Source organism: Hemitrygon akajei, chromosome 2 (assembly GCF_048418815.1).
Source record: "Hemitrygon akajei chromosome 2, sHemAka1.3, whole genome shotgun sequence".
Taxonomy (NCBI): Eukaryota; Metazoa; Chordata; class Chondrichthyes; order Myliobatiformes; family Dasyatidae; genus Hemitrygon; species Hemitrygon akajei.
In genome coordinates, this window is record NC_133125.1 from 88,277,902 (window position 1) to 88,295,446 (window position 17,545).

General features: G+C 40.5%; 1 protein-coding gene across 16 annotated transcripts in view; it reads left to right on the forward strand.

The window, feature by feature from the left end:
- The window catches only part of LOC140714366 (R3H domain-containing protein 1-like), a 160,318-nt gene that overhangs the window by 20,125 nt on the left and 122,648 nt on the right, over positions 1-17,545 (forward strand). For 13 of the 16 annotated variants that reach the window (XR_012095870.1, XM_073025577.1, XM_073025670.1 and 10 more), the window contains exon 2: positions 13,195-13,390. The exons of the other annotated variants lie outside the window; for them this stretch is intronic. The gene's annotated coding sequence lies outside the window, so the exon portion shown is untranslated. The remainder of the gene's footprint in view (positions 1-13,194; positions 13,391-17,545) is intronic. 16 annotated transcript variants of the gene reach the window in all.

Below are 17,545 nucleotides of genomic sequence, written 5' to 3' on the forward strand. Positions count from 1 at the left end.
GGCTGAAGGGTTTTATAAGATCAGGAGGGGCATTGATAAGGTGAATGATCAGACTTTCCCAGGAGAAGGGAGTCTAAAGCAAGATAGCAAAGGTTAAGGTGAGGGAGGAAAGATTTGAAAAAGATCTGATGGGCAAATTTTTCAGAGTGGTAGATACATGGAAGAGGAAGTAGTAGAGGTGGGTACAATTACAACTTTCAAAAGAATCAGAATAAGGTTTATTATCACTGAGATATGTTGTGAACATTAAAATTTACCCCGTTGTGTGATGAATGGTGCAGAAGATGAATAATGAGTTAGGTGTTCATGGTAGTAACGCGATGAAAACATGCCGAGTGATGGATGCCACTATTTTGAGGCGCAGCCTCCAGAAGATGTCCTTGATGATGGGGCTGGTTGAGCTCATGATGGAATGAGTTGAGTCTACAACACTTTGCAACATCCTGTGATCTTGTGCATTGGAAGCTGCTTACCAGATTGTGATGCAGCCTATCCAAATGTTTACCACTGTGCAGCTGAAAAAAAATATTTGAAAGGATCTTTGGTGACCAAAGCTCTATAAGCTCTTAATGAAGTAGAACATTGGCAAGCCTCCTTTGTGATTGCATCAATGTATTGGGCCCAGGATAGATCCCCTGAGATGCTGACACCTGGAATGTGAAGCTGCTTGCCTTTTCCACCATGATACAGAAGTACTGGAAATGTTTAGAGGCAAATGCAGGGAAATGGGTCTAGCTGGATGACATCTTGGTTGGCATGAACAAATTGGAATTAAGGACCTATTTCTGTGATGTTTACATCCATGACTACAGTATTTAAGTAAGGAATTGTATTAACACAGGTACTCAGTGTTTTATGCAAATGATGAATTTTCTATCAGAGTCTTAATTTGTCTTTTGTAGATGGTAAGGAAGCAGAGGTGCTGGATTCTACAAGAAGAAGACAGGGCAGTCTTGTAGAACATGGTACTTCTGCTCTGCTCTTAAAGTCATGGCATTTATACAGCTTATCCAGTGAGTTTTTGATCATTAGTGGCCTTCAGGGTGTTTTTGATGGGTTCAATGATAGAACCACACTTTGACATAAATTGTTTGAAAGCCAGTATTAATCTATTTGGCTCATCTGGCCTTTATACTAAATGTGATCCTGCACACATTCTTAATCCTCTAACCTGATTAGAATATCTGTCTGTTCTTTAGTACTTTTATCTATTTTTTGAGTGGCTTCTCAAATAATTATATACTATATGACTCGTATTTCTCCTGGTGGCAGGGTTTGCTTTTCTATCACAGAGTGAAACAGTTTAATCTGTATGAAATCTGATTTGACATTATACAGTCTCTTCTGCTTTGCCTCTTTTTGCTTCTTTTCCAGTGTCATTCTACCTTTTATTTAAATGGAGATCAAACTTGTGCCCCATCCTTGCAAATGTGACCATACCAAGATTCAATGTGCATTTAGCATCTTGCATTTTAATTAATTTATTTCACGCTTCACCTTAAGTTGTCCATTAAGATCTGCTGTAGGAGGCACCTCACTTTTCTACCGAGTAATTTGGAGGTGTGCTGATTTAGATGTATTGGATCTGCAACTGCACAGCTTTTCACACTTCACAAAGAATTTTAATGATCTGTGTAGTTCACTTCCTTGCACCATTTGGACTTCATTTCACATGACTACTTGGCTGATTTTCTGATTATGTATCACTTCATGCTTTCTTAAAATCTGTTTGTGATTTTGTATTTGTCCATATATAATTTACAGAATTAAGCTTGTCTAGCAGCACTGTGGGTGTGCCTACACCTCAGGGGCTGCAGTGGTTCATGAAGGCAGCTCATCACCACAACCTCAAGGGTAACAACGGATGGGCAATAAATGCTGGCTTAGCTGGCGACGCCCACATCCCATAAATGGAAAAAATGTAAATTTGTGGAAAATCCCATGATATTCTATAGCTAAATGGATAGCTATGGCGAGAATGGGTCCCCTTAGAGATCAGTGGGGCAGATGATGCCTTGTGCCCCAGGAGATGGGTGGGATTTTTGAATATTTCTCCTCTGTGTACTGGTGACCTATAGGCCTATGACTGATGGTGTGCAGCAGGAACTGGTTCTGGGTCCTTTGTTGTTTGTCATCTATATCAATGATCTGGATTAGAATGTGGCTAACTGGATCAGGAAGTTTGTGGATGACACCAAGATTGGAGGTGTATTGGACAGTAAGAAAGGCTATCATGACTTCCAGAAGGATCTGCATCATTAGAAAAATGGGCTGAGAAATGGCAGATGACATTTATTGTCGACAAGTGTGAGATTTTGCACTTTGGTAGAACAAACCAAGGTAGGTCTTACTCAGTGAAAGGTAGAGCACTGAGGAGTGTGGTAGAACAAAGGAATCTGGGTCTAGAATTCCCAGGTAGGTAGGGTCACGAAGAAAGCTTTTGTCACTTTGGCCGCCATACATCAATGTACTGAGTACAGGAGATGAGCTATTACGTTGAAGTTGTGTAAAATGTTGATGAGGCCCAATTTGAAGTATTGCGTGCAGTTTTGGTCACCTACGTACAGGAAAGATATAAACAAGGTTGAAAGAGTACAGAAAAAAATTACAGGGATGTTGCTGAGTCTGTGGGGGGTGGGGGAGGAGATCTGTAAAGATTGAATAGGTTAGGACTTTATTCCTTGGAACATAGAAGATTGAGAGGAGATTTGATAGAGGTGTACACAATTGTGAGGGGTATAGATGGGTTTTTTCCCATTGAGGTTGGGCGAGACTAATCAGAGGTCATGGGTTAAGTGTGAAAAGGGAGAAGTTTAAGGGGAACATGAGGGGAAACGTCTTCATTTGGAGGGTTATGAGAGTGTGGAATGACACCAGCGCAAGTAGTGCAACAAGCTCAATTTCAGTGTTCAAGAGAAGTTTAGCTAGCTACATGGTTAGTACAGATATGGCTATGGTTCTGGTGAAGGTCGATGGGAGGCAGTTTAAATGGACTAGATGGGCGAAAGGATATTTTTCTGTGCTGTACTTCTGTGACTCTGTACTGTCAAGATTATTTACTCGAGATAATGGGGAAAAAAGTGGAGTTGTTTAAGAGCTATGACCTAGGAGGAGGTGTTTGCAGCTTTACAGTGCATTAAGTGGATAAATCTCTAGAGCAAAGGTTCCCAATCTGGGATCCATGGACTCTTTGGTTAATAGTAGAGATCCATGGCATAAAAAAGGTTGAGAACCCATGACCTAATGCATCCTCAGGATTAGTGGGAGGCCAGAGAAGAAATTAGAGGAAATTGCTTTCTTTGCTAGTCACTGGTGGATTTCCTGAAGACTCGGAGATGGCTAATGTTATTCTATTGTTTAAGGTTGGCAAGAAGCAGCCAGTGAACTATAGGTTGTTAGTGGGGATTTATGAGGGACAGGATCTACCACCATTTGAATAGATAGAATATGATTAGAAGGTTGAGAGGAGGGAATTGCACTCAGGATTGGAAAAAGGCAGTAACTTATGGCAGTTTTTTTTTGGAGCTCTGACCAACAACCAATCAGCATTTAGGAATTGGCAGGAACAAATGAAAGGAAAGCAGGAGCAAGTGCAGCGGCCATCATAGGTGTAGAGTGGTGATTTTGAGGCTTTAGCTCGTCAAGGCTTCAGCAAAGAGAGGCTTCAGTCAGAGAAAGCAAAAAAGAAAAGCTGTAGGTAGAGTTTTTATCCCTCCCCCTTTTTCCTTTACGTTTGCGTAGTTAGGACAATAGAGATGCCAGGCAAAATAGAGCAAAATCGTGAGGGATGTGGGAAGGCAGGGAGATCTCCAGTGTCCTTGATGGCTACAATTGAGAAGTACATCCAGCTGCACTCTTTAACAATCCATGTTAAAGAGTTGGAGCTGGAACTGGACAAACTCTGGATCATTCGAGAGACTGAAGGAGTGATAGGTAGTTGCTCTCAAGGTGCAGTGTACAGGAAGCTGGGTGACAGACAGGAAGGGGAAAAGGGGTAAGGAGCCAGTGCAGAATACCCCTGTGGCCATCCTCCTCTTCTTCTCCCCCCCCCCCCCCCCCCCCAAACAACAGGTATATCGCAGAGGAAAGTCATAATGGTCGGGTTTCTGGGACTAAATTTGACTCTGTGACTCAGAAGGGTAGTGGGGAGAAGAAGCACGCTGAGGTGATAGGGGATTTATAAGTTAGGGGAATGGACAGGTGGTTCTGTGTTTAAGAATGAGATTCCCGGATAGTGTATTGTCTCCCAGGTGCCAGGGTCCAGGGTATCTCAGATCAAGTCCTCAGCATTCTTAAGTGGGAGGGTGAACAGCCTGAAGTAGTGGTATATGTAGGTACCAAGGACATGGGTAGGATGAGTGTCGAGCTTCTGCATAGGGAGTTCAGGGAGTTAGGTTCAGGCAGGACCTTCAGGGTTGTAATCTCAGGATTGCTACCCATGCCATGTACTAGTGACACCAGAAGTAGAAAGATTATACAATTTTACACGTGGCCAAGGAGGGAGGGCACAACATTTTTAGATCTTTGGCTCTCCACCAGGGAAGGTAGTACCTGTACAGAAGGGACGGCTTGCATCTGAACTGGAAGGGGACTAATATCCCAGTGGGGCGGTTTGTTAATGTTGCTCCATGGGGTTTAAACTAGAATTGCAGGGGTATGGGAACCAGAGAGCCAGGACAGATAGGAGAGGTTGTGGAGACAGATGTTGGTAAGACTTCAGACAAAGGCAGGTACCAAAAGGTTGAACATGGTGTGACTTGTGTTCTGAGCTGTGTATATTTCAATGCAAAAAGTATCGTAGGAAAGGTGGAAGAGCTTAGAGCATGAATGAACACCTGGAATTAGGATATTGTAGCCATTGCAGGAGGGGCAGGGCTGGCAGCATAATATTCTGGGGCTCCATTGTTTTAGATGTGACAGAGCAGGAGGGATTAAAGTGGGAGTGGTGGCGTTACTGGTCAGGGAAAATGTCACGGCAGTGCTCCATCAGGACAGACTGGAGAACTCAATTAGTGAAGTATTATGGGTAGAACTGAGAAATAAGAAAGGTTAATGGGGTTATATTACAGACTACCCAACAGTCCCAGGGATTTAGAGGAACAAATTTGTAAAGAGGTCACCGACTGTTGCAAGAAACATTAGGTTGTTATCGTAGTGATTTTAATTTTCCACGTTTTGACTGGGAATCCCATACAGTCGGCCCTCCTTATCCGCAAGTTCCGCATGTGCGAATTCAACGGATCGAGAAAACCCGGAAGTGCTGTTCCAGACTTCTTGTTAGAGTATATACAGACATTTTCCTTGTCATTATTCCCTAAACAATGCAGTATAACAAGTTTGCATCGCATTTACATTGTATTAGGTATTATAAGTAATCTAGAGATGATTTAAAGTATACGGGAGGATGTGCGTAGGTTACCGTGGATCGGGATCGAAAAAGAAATTGGAAGTTCTCTTACTCTAAGTCGGAACAGGTATCCGTTATTATTTAGCGTTAGTCAAACGTTTGTCTTAGTATATCGTATATATTTTACCTTTCTATGTATGTAAAACACTTAATGTATGTTTCGGCACTGGGCTAGAGAACAAAAGTTCCTGATTTCAATCCAGTGACAGACCACTCCGGAGCGTGCTGTCCATCCGTGCCGGGTTGATGTGGAGGATCAAAAGCTCAAACCCCAAAACCCAATAATTAAACCACTGTGTTGCTTAGTAATAATTGTAGCTTTCATCGGGACAAGGCCTTTCTCACTTTATATTTTAAAATTGTTCGGATCGTTGACCGACTGTAGCCTAGCGCTTTTCCAGTGACCGATGGCATTTCACCTCTTTCCGATCGCTTTATTATTTCCACTTTATTTTCAATCGTGATTGTGATTATTTTCGTGAACAGAAACACTGCGGATTCAGAGCTCAGACACCAGGTCCTAATGTCCACTGCACAGAGACAGGCTAAATAAGGTCTGGGATTCCGCTGGGTTCTAAGGTCCACCGCATTGAGACAGGTTGAATAAGGGACTTGAGCATCCGCGTTTTTTGGTATCTGCAAGGGATCCCGGAACCAATTCCTCACGGATAAGGAGGGCCGACTGTACAGTAAAAGGACTAGATGGGATAGAATTTGTCAAACGTGTTCAAGAAAGTTTTCTTTCTTGAAGTCCCAATGAGAGGGTGTGCGATACTGGATCTTCTGTTAGTGAGTGAGACGGCAGTTGATAGAAGGTTTGTGTAGGGGAAACCTTGCATCTAGTGACCATAATGCCTTTAGTTTCAAAGTAAATATGCACAAAGTTAGGTCTGATCTGCAGGTTGAGATTCTAAGCTGGAGTAAGGCCAATTTTGATGGTATCAGAAATGATCTGGCAAGTGTGGATTGGGACAAAAATAAAATTTTGAGAGTACAAAGCTTTTAGGTGCCTGTCAGAATAAAAGGTAAAGATAACAAGTGTAGGGAACTTTGGTTTTCAAGAGAGATTAAGGCCCTGTTTAAGGGAAAAAAAAGGTGTATAATAGGAAGGTAGGAATAAATTAAGTGCTTATGAAGTACAAGAAATGCATGAGAACACTTAAACAATTACAAGGGCTGAAAGAAGGCATGAAGCAGACAACCTGAAGGAGAATCCTAAGGGATTCTACAGAAAGTTTAAGAGCAAAAGATTTGCAAGATATAAAATTGGTCCTCTGGCAGACCAGAATGGTAATCCATGTCTGGATCCAAACCAGATAGGGGAAGATCTTAAATGAATTCTTCGCAATTGTATTTATTCAAGAGATGGACACAGTCTATAGAAGTGAGGCAAAGCGCCATTAAATTTATGGACCCTGTATAGATTTCAGAGGAGGTGGTGTTTGCTATCCTGAGGCAAATCAGGGTGGCTAAATCCCCAGGGCCTGACAAGGTGTTTCCTTAGACCAAGCATGGGCAAACTACGGCCCGCGGGCCATATGCGGCCCGTTAAGCTTTTTAATCCGGCCCGCAGAACTTGATGAAATTATATTAATAAACCTTGTTAACACCTCAGATCCATCCTGAGAATCGCCTCAACAAAACTAAATCCAGACTTTGATGCGCTGGCTAAAAAGGGAGACCAACAACACTGTTCCCACTGAAATTAAAAATAAGTTTCTTCGTTGTGTTATGTAAAAAATGCATTTGAAAATATTTTTTTCAATAAGCCTTACATGTTACATGTCATTTCTGTTAAGTGATGGACGTGAATAGTGCGCAGGTGCACGTACGTTCTCAAAATAAAAAATGCGCTCCAGATCAAATAACGCGCTCCGCATACTGGCGCGCTGTCACTGTTCTGTCAGTGACACTGGTCGTTGTTGGGTTTTGGCACAGAGGACAATTGAATAAGAAGGCCTGCATCTCCTACCGTTTTTGAAATAAAGACAGTCAGGAGGAGAGTGATGATGATAATATCTTGAAGGATAACAGAATTTTCAGTGCTTTAAAATAATAACTGTTACTATTAAAAAAGCTGTATTTTATTAATTTAATTTTCAGTGTTTTAAAAGTCATTTCAATAAATAGCTAAATACCATGGGACTTCAAAGACAGTAATTTTGTTGTAATGCATTTGTTCATTTTCAATTGAAATTAAAGCACATGTTTTCTACATATCCCATGATATTTTATTTTCTCTTATGAGGTGTATTACCAAAACACTCGGTCCATCTGCTCCTGGTCCGGCCTCCCTGTCAAATTTTAGAACCCTTTGTGGCCCACAAGTCAAAAAGTTTGCCCACCCCTGCCTTAGACCCTACGGGAGGCAAGTACAGAAATTATCAGGGCTCTAGCAGAGTTATTTAAAACATCCTCAGTGACAGGAGAGATACCAGAGGACTGGAGGAAAGCCTATGTTGTTTTGCTCTTTTTAAAGAAGTCTAAACAAACTAGGAAATCATAGACCGGTGAGTCTGATATCAGTTGTAGGAAAGTTATTGGAAGGTATACTAAGGGACTGGAAGTATACAGTTGCAAGAAAAGGTTGAGCCCTTTGCAGTTTTCTGGTTTTCTGCATTAATTACTCATAAAATGTGGTCTGATGTTCATCTAAATCACAATAATAGACAAACATAATCTGCCTAAACTAGTACACACAAACAATTGTACTTTTCATGTCTTTATTGAACACATTGTTTCATCATTCATAGTCCAGGCTGGAAAATGTATGTGAACCTTTGTATTTAATAACTGGTAGAACCTCCTTTACGTGCAATAACCTCCACCAAGTGTTTCCTGTAGCTGCTGATCAGACTTGCACAATGGTGAGGAGGAATTTTAGACCATTCCTCCATTTAAAAAAAAACTTTTTGGATACCTTTCATGAACAGCCCTCTTCAGGTCACACCACAGCATCTCAATTGGTTGCTGTCTGGACTCTGACTTGGCCATGTCAAGACACACTTTCTTCTTTTTAAACTATTCTGTTGTTTTATTTACTCAAGTGTTTCAGATCATTGTCTTGTTGAGTCATCCAATTTCTATTAAGCTTCAGATGACAGACCTTGACATTCTCCTGTAAGATGTCTTGATACAGTTTTGATTCTGTTCACTCAACAATTGCAAGTTGTTCCAGTCCTGAGAGAGGAAAGCAGCCCCAAACCATGATGCTCCTTCCACCATGCTTCATGGGTGGGATGAGGTTTTGGTATTGGTGTGTAGTGCCCTTTTTCCTCCAAACATAGCGGTGTGTATTTCTGCCAGAAAGTTCAACTTTTGTCTCATCTCTCCACAGAACATTGTCCCAGAAGTGTCGTGGAATATCCAGGTGGTCTTCTGCAAACTTGAGAAATACAGCATTGTTTTATTTGTAGATCAGAAATTTCCCCTGTAGAGCCCTTCAATGAACATCATTCTTGTTCAATGTTTTTCTTTTAGTGGACATATGAACAGACTTTAGTAAGTTCTAGAGATTATGCTGTTACCTTTGGGTTCGTTTTCACCTCTTTGAGCATTGAACATTGTGTCTTTGGTATGATCTTTGCAGGATGCCCGTTCCTAGGGAGCATGGTGACAGTACTGAGTTTCCTCCATTTATAGACAATTTATCTTACTGTGGACTGAGGAACAACTGCAGGTCTTCAGAAATGCTTTTTTAGCCTTTTCCAGCTTGATACATCTCTACAATTCTTCTAATCCTCTGGAAGATGTTTTGCTCAAAGCATGGTGCACATAAACAGATTTTTCTTTGAGAAGAGTAGGCTCTGTCAAAAGCCTGACTTTGCATGTCTTTTTTTATAGGGCAGGGCACCTCTACAGCTCATACCTGCAATCTCTCTCATTGGAACACCTGACTCCAAATAGTTTTTGTTGAGGGCATTACTCCAGAGCTTCACATACTTTTTTGAGCCTAGACTGATTGTTTAAATGGTGTACTCTGTATTGATGAGAAGTACAATTGTTTGTGTGTTATTAGTTTAGGCTGATTGCATTTGTTTGTAATTGTGACTTAGCTGAAGATAAGACCACATTTTATGAGTAATGCAGAAAACCAGAGAATTTCAAAGGGTCACGAAATTTTTCATGCAACTGTAAGTATTTGGATTTACATGGATGGATTAAGGATTGTCAGCATGGTTTTGTGCATGGTAGATCCTGTGCATCTAAACATAGTTTTTTGAGAAATTTACCAGGAAAGTAGATGAAAGCAAGGCAGTGGATGTTTTCTATATGGATTCTCAATTCATTTGACAAGGTCCCACATGGGAGGTTGGTCTGAAAGGTTCAGTCGCTTGGCATTGAAGATGAGGTAGTAAATTGGATTAGACATTGGCTTTGTGCAAGAAGCCAGAGAATGGAAGTTGATGGTTGCTTGTCTGGCTGAAGGCCTGTGACAAGCAGTGCACCCCAGGGATCAGTGCTGGGTCCTTTGTTGTTTGTTATCTATGTCAATGATCTGGATGATGTCAATTGGATCAGCAGATTTGCAGATGACACCAAGATTGGCGGTGTAATGGCTTGCAGAGGAATCTACATTATCTGGAAAAATGGGCTGAAGAAATGGCAGATGGAATTTAGTGCAGACTAGTGTGAGGTTTTGCACTTCAGTAGGACCAACCAAGATAGGTTTTCCACAGTGAACGGTAGGGCACTGAGGAGTGTGTATAGAATAAAGGGATAGGGACCTGTGAATATTGGTCCATAATTCATTCAAAGTGGTGTCACAGGCTGATAGGGTCGTAAAGAAACCTTTTGGCACATTGGCCTTCATGAATCAATGTATTGAGTACAGGAGATATTATGTTGAAGTTGTATTAAAAAGTTGATGAGGCCTAATTTGGAGGATTGTGTGCAGTTTTGGTCACCTACCTATAGGAAATATGTAAACAAGGTTGAAAGAGTACAGAAAAATAGTTGCTGGGTCAGGGGGGGGGGTGTGCAGCAAAGATTGAATAGGTTAGGACTTTATTCCTTAGAACGTAGAAGATTGAGAGGAGATTTGATAGAGGTGTACACAGTTATGTGGGGTATAGATAGGTTAAATGCAAGCAGGCTTTTTCCACTGAGGTTGGGTGAGACTACAACTGGAGGTCATGGGTTAAGGGGGAAAGATGAAGTTTAAAGGGAATATGGGAAACTTAGTGGATCATGACAATGTGGAGTGAGCTGCCAGTGCAAGTGGTGCATGCAAGCTCGATTTCAACGTTTAAGAGAAATTTGGATAGGTTTATGGATAGGAGGAGCATGGGGGGGCTATGGTCCTGGTGCAGGTTGATGGTAGTAGGCAGTTTGAATGGTTTTGGCACAGACTAAATGGGCCAAAGGGCCTGATTCTGTGATATACTTCTCTATGATTAAGAAGGGTCAGCATTTGTGAATGTGAAGTCATGCTTGATGTACTTATTATGAATTTCTTTAAAAAAGTAACCAAATTGATAAATGAAGGTAGAGCAGTAGATGTTTTCTATTTGGACATTAATCAGACCTTTGGAATGGTATATGGTAGGCTGGTCTGGAAAGTTGGGTCCCATGGAATCCAGAGAGAGCTAATGAAGTGAATTTGGAGTTGGGAAGCAGGGGGTGGTGTTTGAAGGCTGTTTATCAGAATGGAGGTGGACGACAAGTGGTGTGCCACATGAGTCATTGTTGGAATTGTTTACGTAACTGATTTGGATGGGAATGTACCAGGTTGGATTAGTAAGTTTGAAGATGACACAATTCAGAGGTGGTGTTGATAGTGAAGGTCATTGTAGATTATATGACGATCTTGATCAGTTAGGAAAGTGGGCGAGGAGTGGCAAATGAATTTCAATACAGTCAACTGATGCATTTTGGAAAGTCAAACCAGTGTCCAACTTGGGGACTGATGGTACAACAGGACCTTGGATTTAAGTTAATTGAAAGCAACGTCATAGGTAGTGAAACTGGTATTTAACAGGCTGGCCTTCATCAGTCAGGCACCGGTTATTGGAGTTTTTTATACAATATTGTTGTTTAAGTTGTTGGTGAAGCCAAACTTGCGGTACTCTGTACAACTTCTGTGGTCACAGTTGATTAAACTGGAAAGAGTACAGAAAAGATTTGAAGATGTTGTCAGGACTAGAGGGCCTGAGTGAGGAGGAGAAGTTGGCCAGGCTAGCTCTTTATATCCTGGAACGTAGAGAATGAGGAGCATCCTTGTAGAAATGTTAACAATTATGGGAGGAATAGATATGATGAATGGCAACTGTCTGTTCAGCAGGCTGATTCCCACCACTGCCTGTAATGTCTGTTGTATGTTCTCTAGTGATTTCTTGCATTGGGTTTCCTCTGGGTGCTCCAGTTTTCTTCCACATTCCAAAGGTGTATGGTTAGGGAATTACTATTTGGCACTGGAAGCACAAGACTCTTGCAGGCTGCGTCAGCAATCCTTGGACTGTATTAGTCATTGACACAAACGTTGCATTTCACTATATGTTTTGATTTGTATGTGACAAATAAAACTAATTTTTTAAAGTCTTTATATAATCCCAAATTAAATTAATCTTTGAAGTAAAGCTACAAAAATGATGCGTTGTAAATTCTGTATTTTATTGTACATCAAATATTGCAGTTAGTTTTTATTAGAAAACTCATTTTTTGAATACCCCATTCAGTTCTATTCAGTCAGTGGCACTTTGTCTGATGAGGTATCGTACTTCAATCATGTTCTTTTAGCAGCAATTTTGTTGGGTACAATATGAGATTCATATCATTTCATGGTCAGTCGTCACAGGCTTTATGTTTGCTGGTGCTCATTGGGTTCTGCTTTATTCTCTGAATATTTTGCAACAGAGTGGCAAGTATCCAGAAGTAATTTACCATCTCCATTCTGATAAACAGCCTTCAAACACCACCCCCTGCTTCCCAACTCCAAACCAATTTTGAATTCACTTAATTTGCTCTCCCTGGATTCCATAGGACCCAACTTTCCAGACCAGCCTACCATATGCCTACCAATGATCAATAAAAAATCCTGAACTTTATGTCCGGTTCATTTCAGTTATTCAAAGTGATGTGGAAAATACTTTCAATGTATTGTACATTGCAGGATCTCTAATTTTGTTAGGCTGTCTTATATAAAATGTGTTAGTTTAAACAGAAAATACAAACTGGAATGCTAGAACTGAAGAAAGAAATCAGATTGCCCGAAGACCTCAGCGGGTTGATGCGGTGTCACCACCCAAAATGTTGACTATTTCTTTGCCTACTCTGATGTTGCTTAACCTGCTAAGTTACTCCAGTTTTTTTTAATGATTTTTTTTATGGGAGTGGGACAAGCAGACAATGAGAGTGTGTGGCATCCTTCATGATATTGCTAGCCTTTCACTGGCATCCTTCATGATATTGCTAGCCTTTCACTGGCAGCTTGCTGTATGCACGTCCTTGATGGTGGATAGGCTGGTGCCAGTGATGCATTGAGCAGGTTTGACTGTTGTCTAGCCTTCCTTTCCACCACAAAGCAGTTTTGTGTCATGCGGTGATGCAGCATGTTAGGTTGAAGCAGTTTTGATTTTGATGAGCAAACTGTTAAGTTATAGCATGTAGCTTTATTAAACTGAATGTGTGGGTGGGAAGAAGATGGGTTGATTTTGGAAAGACTGAACTAGATGACTTCAACACCATTTGATTACATTGAAAGGTCTGTTTCCTTGAGTGTCATGAGCCTGGTTGATTGGAATTCATGCTTTGGATTTAAGTTAAATGCTTCAATTTTTACTTTCCAGGTGTTTGGGAATGATTTGCCTGATCGGTAGAAGGAATATTCAGAATAGGACTTCACACTGTTAATAAGGACATGGGACTCCCCTTGCCAACTTCCATCAGGTTCAGTACAATTGGCATCTTCATCAGCAGCACTAAGGAGGAACCTTGGTTTGCTTTATTTCCTCATTACAGAAACATTGGTGTCAAAAGTCAAAGGTAAATCCGTGGCTACAACTGTGGTTTCCAGTAAAGGATTGTGTACTATCCTGACAATACAGACTTCTGTTACTGAATCTCTCAGTTACAAAACTAATCAAAAGATAGAATATCTACTAATATCACCTTGTGTAGATCACAAAACTTATCATTTTCCCTTTAAAATACATTAGAAGGACAACCCAGCCCTTGTGTGTTCATTCTCATTTTGATTATTCCCTTTCACCCCTCTTGATCATTCCTATAAACAGATGCAATCCATTTTGTGATGAAACCTGAAAGAACAGTGACCTATGGAACTCTGTACATCAACAAAACCTCTCTTGCCTCTATATTCCATTCAGAAAACAATTTAATATTGTTGCACAGGAGGATCATTGTTGCCTTTCATGTACTGTACTTGTTCCTGCAACAAACTAGTGAGTCACATTAAAGAGTCTGCCTTAATATTTTTTGTAATGTCGTTGCATAATTTAAACTGCCTTTGGGAGAAGTGAAACCAAGGATATACAGTCCAGCTGTTTTGTGTATGTTCTTGTATTCTACTTAGCTCTAGCATATCACTCTTGTGTACTTGTATATTGTTTAAAACATGCATAATCTTTAAGAGGATGCAATCAAAATACTTCTAAGGTTAAGTTACTAACCAATGCAAGCACAAGTTCTCACTATTGAGAAGCCAGGGATTATCCAGTCTCCAGCCCCCATTTTTCTGCCTTATTCCATAATAATATCATTGCCGCAGTTATGTGTGGGGGAGTGGGGTGGTAAGAACTTGCATGGATTGTGCTTTATGGGCACGTGTAATGCTTTTGTTAGAATGGCTGTCGTAGGCAATAAACTGAGGCTCTGCTTTGGCTCAAGTATTGGTTTTGGGTTAAAAGTAATGTTTTTAATACTTCAAAATTGTCCATCTCAGATGGAAACCATAAACCATCAGGCACCATTACCAATGCAATTTTTTAATTAAACAGTGTTCAAAACAACGTTTGACTCAAATTGCAACTAAACAATGAAGTATGTTAATGTGCTGACAATTTATGATGTGCAGAGGTGGTGCATATATTCTCTGGCAGCTCTGCTCGTGTAGTCATTTCCAGATTTAAGCTATTGTCTTTCTGTTGAGATGGACATAAGATCGCATTGCACTATTGAAAGAACAGAGAGTTCTTGCATCCCGGGCAACATTATTCCCCCCCTCAAGCATCACCAAAACCAGTTTAACGAGCCATTTATCACATTTGCCGATTGTGCACAACAGCATCCCACAATGTGGATGTCACACTTGTCTGCATAGCAGTGAAGCACTTTAGAAGCACTTTGAGGGAACAGTAAGATAGAATCTACTAGCATAGATTTTGTATACTTCAAAGCTGTAATTTATAACAATCATAGAAATTAAAATGAAAGGAGTATTTGAGAGAGAAACGATAAGATGTAAAGATTAAATCTACTAATTGGACCATTTAGGTTAGTACTATTGCAAGGAAAAAGTTAATTTTAATAAGAACTACAAACAAGCTTTTTTTGCTTCCATACATGATTATAATCATAAATTAGGTGTTTTTCATGTGTCAATTGGGATTTTCATTATGTTCACCTAAAACAAAAGTGGTAGCTGGTGTATTACATTTATTAAAAAGTTTTTTTTGAATAGGATTAATTAATTGTAGCTTTGCTGTGGCAAAAAAGTTCTGTAACTCGTAAACTGCATTCTCCTGAACTTTAAAGTTATGATTACAATAAGATTATATAATACAGTGTGAAAGAAGATATTCAGCCCAGTGGCAGATAGGAGAAGGCAGCCATGAAGTCCCCTAGGTCTATTTTATCATTCAACTTTGCTGTACTTGAGTATCAACTTATGCACCTCCCTTGATACCACTATATAAACAAAAGCTATGAGTTTCAGATTTGAAAGATTTCAATTGTCCGAGCAATCATTACCTTCTAAATAAAATATATCAATGTTTTGTGCTATTTAAAAAATTTTTTAAAAAAAAATCCAGAATTCACTTATAAATCAGTCTTTCTGGTCCCTAATTCTGGTTCCTTGCTTTTCCCACTCAGATAATGGAGCTTTTCTGCATTTATCCTGATAAATTCATCATATGGCTAAAGTTTGCCTCTCAGTGCTTGAGGTTTGTGTATTCTGTCCCTTTGAATTTAGATTTAAAGCTTAATAATTTGTTGAACCTTCTGCTAGATCCTTTGTGGAATACTGCCCTGGTAACCTATTCCAAGCACATTATCATTCTCGCCTTCAAACTTCACCCTTCCAACCTTAAAAACATGTCCTCTGCTATTTGACTTTTTTTTTATCCTGGATGAAATGTTTGTCTGTCTATGCCTTTCATAACTTTTAAAAACCCGTCAGTTCTTCCCTTAGCTTTGATGCTCTAGGAAAACAAGCTAAGTTTGAACATTGAATTCTCCAACTTCCGGTAATTTCCTCCCCTCCCTTCCCCCACCCCAGTTTCACTTTGCCTCCTCCTCCGGTTGCCTATCACCTCTCTCATGATTCCGCTGCCTTCTACTACCCATAGTGCTTTCCCCTTACATTCCTCCTTCACCTTTCCTGTCTATCCCCTCCCTGCTTCCCCTCCCCCACCCCTTAATCTTTCCTCTTACTGGTTTTCACCTGGTACCTACCAGCCTTCTTCCCACCCTCCCCCCACCCCCTTTATAGGGCCCCTGCCCCCTCCCTCTTCAGTCCTGATGAAGGGTCTCGGCCCAAAACGTTGACTGCTCATTTCCACAGATGCTGCCCAACTTGCTGAGTTCCTCCAGCTTGTTGTACATTTTGCTTTGACCCCTGCATCTGCAGTGTACTTTATGTCTAAGTTTGTCTGAACTTGTAGCTCATATTCTCTAATCCAAATAACGTCTGTTCCCTCTGCGCATCCTTCCTATAATGGTGAATCCAGAACTACATGTAATAAACCTGTTCTGTACCTTCTCCACATCTTTCCTATAATGGGGATTCTAGAACTGAACATAATGCTCAAGTGAGGTGTGACTAAAGTTTTATATAGTTGCAGCATGGCTTCTGTACTCTTAGACTCAACATTCCAACCAATGAATGCCATACGCTGCCTTTATCACCTTGTCCACTTGTGTAACCTTTTCCAGTTAGCTGTGCGCCTGGATGCCAAGAGGCAGTAACTTTGGAGCAAGTGTAGTAATCAACATGGCCAGGAGCACAGTAAAAGTAGAGAAAGGAATACTCAGTCAAACTGCATTTATCTCTCTGCATGAGGTACAATCAAACTCGGAGCATGGATCAGCTCTGAGGACGAGGTAGTTAGAGTTGTATTAGAAACTTGGCTGAGCGGAGAGCAGGACTGTGAAGTCAACATTCCAGAATAGAGATGCTGCAGGCATGACAGAGGTGCAGATAAACAGGAAGGAATGTTTGTTGTCTTTTAGATAATGGAGGATGCAACAACAGTACTTGGATGATGTTCTTGGGAAATCATTCAATAAGACTATATAGGTAGAACTTTAAAAAAAGAGTGGAGCATTACTCTAGTGGGCTGTATTATAGACGCCCAGTTGTCAGTGGGAACTTGAGGAATGGGTGTGTAGAAGTTGTGGAATACAGCCCAAGAGTGAAGGCCTGACCTTGACTCTACGTATCTGAAGAATCAATTTGTCATGTTGGTAATTTCACTCATTTGACCTAAAGACCAGTGTTTCATCAGTTGTCTCTCATTCAGATTCAAGACTCGATAATTTTTTAACATGAATTGCGTGCAAACTTTGTACCTTCGCAACTTTTAGTTTGTCATTAAGAAAATAATTCATTCTGCATCATGGTGAAATCCATCCCCATAGATTTTGTCATTTGCTGTAATGTTCCTCTGTATGTTACTGCTGTAATTTGTGTAACTTAATGTGTCTTGTAATTTTGTGTTCATTGCATTCTTGGATGTATGTAATTACCGTAGATTCCGGATTTTAAGCCGCTACTTTTTTCCCACATTTTGAACAGCTTTGAACTTTGCGGCCTTTAATACGGAGCGGCTAATACATGATTTTTTTCATGCCGCCTCGTAAACATTTTGCCTCATAACAGTAGACCAATAAAATTGATGAGTAGTTCACAGAGGTCCAATGAAATTGTACGATAAATCAAGCGCACTTTTACAATTA